A 9,321-nucleotide genomic window follows, 5' to 3' on the forward strand; every position below is an offset into this window, starting at 1 on the left:
GTAGTGAGGTTGGCCCAGGATCAGACATTGTTTCGTTCTGCTGTGCATGGGGTCGCTATGAGTCGGTTCCGACTCGATGGCACCTGACAACAACAACAACGACATACAACTGCTGCTAAATAAAGGTCAAATTCGGCATTTTTCATGCTGAAAGAACCGACGAAAAAAATTCAAGCCCTGTGTTGTAATATGGAAGGATTCTGTGAGCAAACTATTGAATGACTCAGGAAGCATCAGAAGAAGATGGAAGGAATACACAGCATCAGTGTACCAAAAAGAAGTGGTCAGTGTTTTGCCATCTCAGGATGTTGTGTAATAATAAAGAACCAATGGTAATGAAGGAAGAAGTCCAAGTTGCACTGAAGGCATTGGTGAAAAGCAAGGTTCCTGGCATTGACTGACTACCGACTGAGATGTTTCAACAATGAATGAAACTTTGGAAGCACTCATCTGTCTATGTCAAGAAATTTCAAAGACAGTTACCTGGTCAACCATCTGAAAGAGATTTGTATTTGTACCTGTTCCAGAGAAACATGATCAGCTAGAATGTGAAACCTATTGAACAATATCGTTAATATCACATGCAAGTAAAATTTTACTGAAGATAATTCAAAATCAGCTACAGCAGTACATCAACAGAGAACTACCAGAAATTTAAGCCAGATTCAGAATAGAACATGAGATGAAAGATATCATTGTGTATGTCGGATGAATCTTGGCTGAAAGCAGAGAAATCCACAAAGATGTTTACGTGTATTACATTGACTATGCAAAGGCATTTGACTGTGTGGATCACATTAATTTAGGGATACCATCGTGAAGACTGGAAATTCCAGGATACTTCATTGTATTCGTGTGGAATCTGTACATAGACCAAGAAATAGTCTTTCAAACAGAACAAGGGGATACTAGATGGTTTAAAATCGGGAAAACTCTGTGTAAACAGTGTATCTTCTTCCCATACTTATCCCATCTGTGTACTGAGCAAATAATATGAGAAGTTGGACTACATGCAGAAAAACAAGGCATCAGATGACATAAACTTGCCTCTGAAAGCAAAAGGGACTTGAGATGTTGACGGATGACGATCAAAGACCACAGCCTTCAACATGGATGACACCTCAACATAACAAAAACAACAACCCTCACAACTGGACCTATAAACAACATCATGACAGAACAGAGAATATTGAAATCGTCAAAGATTTCGTTTTACTTGAATCTACAATCAATGCCCATGGAAGCTTGTTGTTGCTGTTGTTGTTGTTGTTGTTAGGTGCCATCGACTCAGTACTGACCCATAGCAACCCTATGCACAACAGAACTGAATATTGTCTGGTCCTGCGTCAACTTCACAATCGTTGCTATACCTAAGCCCACTGCTGCTGCTACTGTGTCAATCTATGTAGTGGAGGGTCTTTCTCTTTTTCTCCAATGATTCACTTCACCAAACATAACATCCTTCTCCAGTGACTGGTCCCTCCAGACAACATATCGTTAAGTATGAGAGACGAAGTCTGACCATCATGGCTTCCAGGGAGCATTGTGGCTGTATTCCTTCCAGCACAGATCTGTTTGTTCTTTTGGAAGTCCATTGTTCTTTTAATATTCTCCTCCAAAACCATAGCTCAAATGCATCAGTTCTTCTACAGTCTTCCTAATTCACTGTCCAGCTTTTGCATGCATATAAGGTTATTGAAAATACCATAGCTTGGAACAGGCACACCTTAGTTCTCAGACTAACATCTTTGCTCTTCAACACTTTAGAGAGGTCTTGTGTAGCAAATTTGCCTAATGTAATATGCCATTTGATTTCTTGTCTGTTGCTTCCATGAGTGTTGACGGTTGAACTGAACGAAATGAAGTCTTTAACAACTTCAATCTTTTCTCCATTTACATGGATGTTATTTATTGGTTCAGTGGTGAGGATTTTTGTTTTCTTTACATTGAGGTGCAACCCATATCGAAGTCTGTGGTCTTTGATCTTCATCAGTAAATATTTTAAGTCCTCTTCAGTTTTAGCAAGCAAGGTTGCATCATTTGCATATGGAAGGTCGTTAATGAGTCTTCCTCCATTTCTGATGCCATGTTTTCCTTCATATAATCCAGCTTCTCTATTTGCTCAGCAAACAGATTGAATAAGTGTGGTGAAAGAATACAACCTTGGTGCATACCTTTCCTAATTTTAAACCATTTGATGTTTCCTTGTTCAGTTCGAACAACTGCCTCTTGGTCTATGTACAGGTTCCTGTCAGATGTCAGTATGAGGACAAAGGTGGCGCCTGACCCAAGCCATGGAAGCAGCAGTCAAGAAATCAAAGGACACATTTAATAGAGCAAATCTGTTGTAAAAGAGCTCTTTAAAGTGTTAAAAAGCAAAGATGTTACTTTGAAGAACAAGTTGTGCCTGACTGAAATCATGGCGGTGGTGGCTGTGTGCTGTGGAGTCAATTACGACTCATAGCGACCCTGTACAGGGTTTCTGAGGCTGTAAATCTTTATGGGAGCAGAACATCTCATCTTTCTCCCATGGAACAGCTGGTAGCTTCGAACTGCTGACCTTGTGGTTCACAGACCAATTCATAACCACTACGCTACCAAATCATAGTATTTCCAATTTAATTATTTTCTTAACAACAACAACAATCCTGTTGTGGCAATCTAGAATAAACACCAGTCAATGGTTCAAACCCGCCAGCTGCTCCTCAGAAACCTTATATACGGTCACTGTGAGTCAGAACTGACTCAATGGCACTTAGCAACAACAACAAAAAGTGCATGCAAAGGCTAAAAAATGAGTAAAGACGAATGGAGAAGGATTGATACATTTGAATTATGCTGTTGCCAAAGGAGCTCTGGTAGTGTAGTGGTTACGAGTCGGGTTGCCACCCTCAAGGTCAGCAGTTCAAAACTACCTGTGGCTCTGTGGGAGAAAAATGAGATTCTCTGCTCCTGTAAAGATTTACAGCCTCAGAAACCCTGTGTAGGGTCACTATGAGTCAGAACCGACTCCATGGTACTTACCAACAACAACAAAAAAGTATTGAATATGCCATGCACTGCCAGGAGAACAAACAAATCTGTGTTGGAAGAAGTACAGCCAGAATGCTTCTCAGAAGCTAAGATGGAGAGACATTATCTCATATACTTTAGACATGTTATCAGGAGGGACCACTCCCTGGTGAAGGGCATACTTGGTAAAATAGAGGGTCAGCAAAAAAAGAGGAAGACCCTCAATGAGAAGGATTGACACAGGTGGCTGCAATATTTATTTCAAACAGCAACAATTGTGAGGATAGTGCAGTATCAGGCATTGAGTGTAATGAAAACTCATCAAGTAGAACATTTTAAATAGCATTTTAATGTATACAAAGTATTTACAAAATCAGTTTTATCATAGGTCAAGTTGATTGTTTTATAAATGTGATGTAGTGAATAACTTCCATATGAACACTTCCAGGAACAAGAGAAGTCTGCTATTCTGCCATTTTGTTCTCCCAGGTGAAGTGCCTCAGCCAAGTGTGAAGCTGGAGCTGCCTCTGGTGATGGAGAAAATCTTAGGCAGCTGAGTGAAGAGACAGGACGGGAAGATGTGAGGGGGCTGTTGGGTGGGAGGACTTTTGGACATGAGAATAACTCGATACAGGAAGTATGTCTGAGGTCATACTGCATAAAGCTTGAGGAAAACTTTAATTCTTTCCCTTTCATTCAGGAAATATTCAGAAAATGTCTATTTCTTCTTAATGTGTGGAGGAGGTAGATTTATTTGGGGATGCTTCAATGTGGTGAGTCTTCCATCAAGAAGGATATGGGGCAAGAATAAGGGCTATGTATAGGTCAACACTTCCCTGTAAGTCAGACAAAGGTAAATTAGCTCTGTCCAGCCTTCCTTTTGGATTACCTGGGTGGTACAGACAGTTAACACGCTCAGCTAACTGTTAAGTTAGTGGTTCATGTCCACTCAGATCCTCTGGGAGCCCCAGACACTTCTTGGTGTTCCTTGGATTGTAGATGTGCCTTCACACGGCCCTCATCCCTCTCTGTGTGTCTCTTTGTGTATCTTCTCATCTTTCATACAACCTCACATATTGTCAGGAGAGACCAGTCACTGGAGAAGGATATCATGTTTGGTAAGGTGGAGGGTTGGAGAAAAAGAGGAAGAACTCCAGTGAGAAGGATTGGCAAAGTGGCAGCATCAATGGGCTCAAGCATGGCAACAATCTTGAGGTTGGCCCAGGATCGGGCAGTGTTTCATTCTGTTGTGCGTAGGGTTACTATGAGTCGGTACCGACTTGATGATACCTTACAACAACAACAACAACAACAACATGTTAACTCATAATGCTTTCAGTGTTCTTATTTTCAAACAAGGACACATCCACAGGTACCAGGGGTTAGAACATCATCAGATCTTTTTGGAAGGCAGAATTCAATCCCTGTTTGGGACCAGGGGTGGTGTCTGAAGCATTCCTTCCTATCCATTGTCTTAGTCTTCTAGTGTTATGCTGTTGTTATTGTTGTTAAGTGCCATCAAGTAGGTTCCAACTCATAGTGACCCTGTATAGAGTATCCAAGGAGCAGCTGGTGAGTCTGAACTGCTGACTTTGAGACTCAAATGACCTTACAGTCCAGTGCTTATCTTCAGCACCACACTAGGAACAGAAATATCACAAGTGGATTTAATGAACAGAAATTTATTTTCTCACAATTTGTTGTTGTTAAGTTCTGTCAAGTTGGTTCCAACTCACAGTGACCTTGTATAGTGTTTCCAAAGAGCAGCTGATGAATTTGAAGCAACAAACTTTCAGTTAGTGGTCCAGTGATTATCCAGGCCTCACAATTTAGGAGGTTAGAAAGCAAAATTCAAAGTTGTAGCTTGAGGGGAAGGTTTTCTTTCTCTGTCAGCTTTGGGGAAGATCCTTGTCTCTTTTCAGTCACTGATTCTTCATTCCTTGGTGATCTCCATGTCGCATGTATTTGCCCCTCCCCTCCCTTTGTGCTTGCTTCTCTGTGCCTCATCTGATCTTTTTACATCTGAAATGTGACTGCTGAAAGCATACACTACAGTGTTATTACCTCAGTAGCAAAACAAAGAAACCTACTATCAGATGGGATGACATCCACAGGTATAAGGGTTAGGACTTGCAACATGTATTTGTGGGGGGCTCAATTCAAACTGTAACAACCACCAAGTCAGGAACTGGAGACCACTTTTCAACTGCAAGTCACCTGGCCACTGGCCCTGTGGAAAGAACGTGATGGTTGAGCTGAAATAGGGAGGCCAGTTGGTATGAAAAGGTGATGTTTGTTCTTCTGGATTAAATGACTCACAGAAGGTGACTGGACTTGAGACAACTTTTTTATAATGTATACCAGAAGAATGGACTACTGGACGAAAGGACCAGGGCACCAAGAGTGGATGGGCTGGACTTCCCCAAGGAGGGGCAGTGGGAGGAGATGAAGAGTTCACCAAAGTCACATCGTCCAACCTGATGTCCCACAGATTCCCCCAGAGAACCAATATGGCTCCACAAGACAACTGTAGACAGGGATACAAGGGTGGATCAAAGTCCACTGAGAGAGAGTCAACAGCAATCAACCAAAAGTGAAGTCCAGTAAGGAGCTTCCACACAGACCCTATAGTCCTGGAGGAATATGGGAAGGACCAGGAGAGAAAACCACATCATTCGCCACCTCATACACTCCATCCAGAACCTCAAGTCTAGTCTGTGCTGGTGTTAAGAGCAGGAAGACTTTGAATGGGATTTGAGATCTAAAATAGGTAGGACTTGTAATGGTTAGGGTTATGCATCAATTGGGCCAGACCTTGATTCTTAGTGGTCTGGCAGTTGTGATGTAGTTTAACAGTTAGGTAACGACATTGTCTTCCCTTATTTTGTGGTCTGATATGGCGAGATCTGCTATGAGCAGCCAGTTACCTAAAAGGAAGTTTCCTCAGGGATATGACCTGCACACAACATGAGGGGACATCTAAAGTTTCATGGAAACATGTAATTAAAAGATAATTCGTTTTTCCACAAACCTTTTGAAGTCCCCTCATATATGGATATTCTAGCAAAGCTCTATAACTTTTTGCTCACTCTGGACCCCGCATACAGCTCATCATCATCTGAGTTCTGGTTCTTGGGTCTTGACCCACTGATCTACTATATTATCTGTCAGTCCTGTCTTCTTACCTGCTGATCCTGACTTCATCAGTTTCTGAAACCTGTGAGCCAGCTATTTGATCTACCTTTCTTAGGTTCCTCAGTTCCATCATCTACATCAATTTGAAGGTTCCAGCCTGACATTTGATCCACAGATCTAACATTTGCATCTGTAACTTTGTGAGCCATTGATGTGAGATAAAGTACTGGACTACTAACTATAAGGTGAGCAGTTCAAACCCACCAGCCACTTTTCAAAAACCCTATACAGGGTCTCTATGAGTCATAAATGACTTGATGGTATTTAACAACAACAGCAACAACATATAAATATGCTTCCCTGGTTGGTCCTCTAGATAACCTAGCCTAAGACAGGACTTAGGTGCCAGCAGTGGTCTCAGGCTTAGCAACAGTTGTGAGGTTGGCCCAGGACTGAGCAATGCTTCATTCTGTTGTGCATAAAGTCACTATGAGTCAGTACTGACTCGATGGCAACTAACGCTAAAACAACAATAACATTGGACTCGTCCTTAAAATCCAATATTCTAATAACCAAAAAAGACTAGGAAGTGATAGAACGAAGCTGGGCTCTTTCCCCTACTACCGAGAAGTTAAATGTGGATCAACCTAGAAGAATTAGCAGCAGGTATTGGAAGTGCTAAGGCCTTTTTCTTAGCTCACTCCAATTGGATAAACTTAGTGTGAAAATCCTCACCATTGGACCAATAAATAACATCATGATAAACAGAGAAAAGATTGACGTTGTCAAAGACTTCACTTTACTAGAATCCATGATCAACTCTCAAGGGAGCAGTAGTCAAGAAATCAGAGTACATTGAGCAAATCTGCTGTCAAAAGAATCTTTAAAATGTTCAAGAACGAAGATGTTATTTTGAGGACGAAGGTGTGCCTGCCCCAGGTCATGGTATTTTCAATCATCTCATATGCCCCTATGTGGCACTGTAGGATAAGCACTGGACTCATAACAGAAAGGCCAACAGTTCAAAACCATCAGCTGATCTTGAAAACCCTATACAGGATCACTATGAGTCAGAACCTACTCAAAGGCACACAGCAACAACATACGCATGTGAAAGCTGGTCAATGAATAAGGAAGATCAAAGAAGAATCAATGCATCTGAATTATGATGTTGCAGAAGAATATTAAAAGTACTATGGACTGCCAGAAGAACAAACACATCTTTCTTGGAAAAAGTACAGCCAGAGTGATTTCTAGAAGGAAGAATGGGGAGACTTTGGACATGTTATTAAGAAGAATCAATCTCTATAAAAGGACATCAAGCTTGGGAAAGTGGTTGTTGTTGTTAAGTGCTGTAGAGTAGTTTCTGACTCATAGCAACTCTGTATAGAGTTTCCAAGGAGCACCTGGTGGATTTGAACAGCCAAGCTTGGCGTTCAAATAGACCTTGTGGCCCAGTGCATTCTCCTCCAGTGCCACACAAGGACTTTTGGTAAAGTGGAGAGTCACCAAAAAAAAAAGAGGAAAAATCCTCAATGAGATGGATTGGCACAGTGGTAGCAGCAATGGCTTCAAGCATAATGACACATATTAACAACAATTATGAGGCTGCCACAGGATCAGGCTGTGTTTCTTTCAGTTGTGTGTAGGATCGCTATGAGTCAGAACTGATTTGATGCTTATGACTCAAAACAACAGTGTGATCACACTCAGCCTGGGGAGATGCATATGGAAAAAGGCTGTTCCTATGGGGCTGTAGAATTTTAATGTGGACATCACAGAGAAAGTCCCAGAATACACATTTCCTACCCAGATCAAATAGGTAGCTGAAGAGAACTCATAACTGTTACTAGGACCTTTGTGAATCCACCAGTTGTCCTCATGCTGAGACAAGGCAGGAGGAGTCTTCAATGATGAGAGAGGCTGGCATGACCTCATGGGAAGTAGAGACCTATAAGAAGGCAGGAATGGCTTGGTGAATTACTCACCTAGAACAGTGATGGACAGAGGCCTCCCAGGGAACTTCTGAAGGTCACTTGTGTTCAGAGCTTACCTAACCATGGTAATTCCCCCAAACACTGCAATTTCCTGATGCTGTCCTGATGTTCCCCAAAATCAGGGATCACAAAGCCCTAAGAACTTCCCAAGGTCTCTAGAAATTCACAATTGTTCTCTACCCATTCTACTTTCCACTTTGTCCTTTTGTCTTGATCTCTCCCCCACTGACTAGAAGCACAGAGCTCAATTCTTTTACCAGTTCCTATAAAGATGCATTCACTCTGAGTAGCTTGAAAGTGGAGAAGTGTCACTAAAATATCTGATGGGCAACATAGGACTGGTCTTTGTGAGTGTTCATCTCCAAGGATCTCTGTAGCTCTCTACACACTCTCTCTCCTCTTCAAATAGGTTTACTGGGTACATCACACCCAGTTCTACCCAAACCCAAGAACCTTTCAGCTCTGTCTTAAGCACTAATCAGAGTAAATGCAAGTTGATTCTGTTTCTTTCCTAGGTGGAATTTAGGAAATCTAAGCCTTTGTCTTATTGTGGTGGTGGTGGTGTGCCACGGAGTCCGTTCTGACTCATAGCGACCCTGCATAAGTTTTCAAAGGCTGTAAATCTTTATGACCTTGAATATATCCCACCTAAATTTACAGAGCATCTGAAGAACAGATTTGATACATTAAACACTAAAGACCAAAGACCAAAAGAGTTGTGGGATAACATCAAGAACATCATACATGAAGAAAGCAAAAAGTCATTGAGAAGACAAGAAAGAAGGAAAAGGTAAAAATGTATGTCAGAAGAGACACTGAAACTTGCTTTCCAATGTAGACATGCTAAAGCAAATGGAAGAAATGAGAAGGTGCAAGAGCTGAACAGAAAATATCAAAGATCAGCTAGAGAAGATAATGCCAAATATTATAATAAAATGTGCAAAGATCTGGAATCAGAAAACCAAAAAGGAAGAACATGCTCAGCATTTCTCAAACTGGGAAAACTGAAGAAAAAATTCAAGCCTCGACTTTCGTTTTTGAAAGATTCTCTGGGCAAATTATTGAATGATGCAGAATGCATCAAGAGAAGATGGAAAGAATACACAGAGTCACTGTACCAAAAGGAAATGGTTAATGTTCAACCATTTCAAGAGGTAGCATATGATCAAGAGCCAAT

This window comes from Chrysochloris asiatica, unplaced genomic scaffold (assembly GCF_000296735.1).
Source record: "Chrysochloris asiatica unplaced genomic scaffold, ChrAsi1.0 scaffold00096, whole genome shotgun sequence".
Classification (NCBI taxonomy): Eukaryota; Metazoa; Chordata; class Mammalia; order Afrosoricida; family Chrysochloridae; genus Chrysochloris; species Chrysochloris asiatica.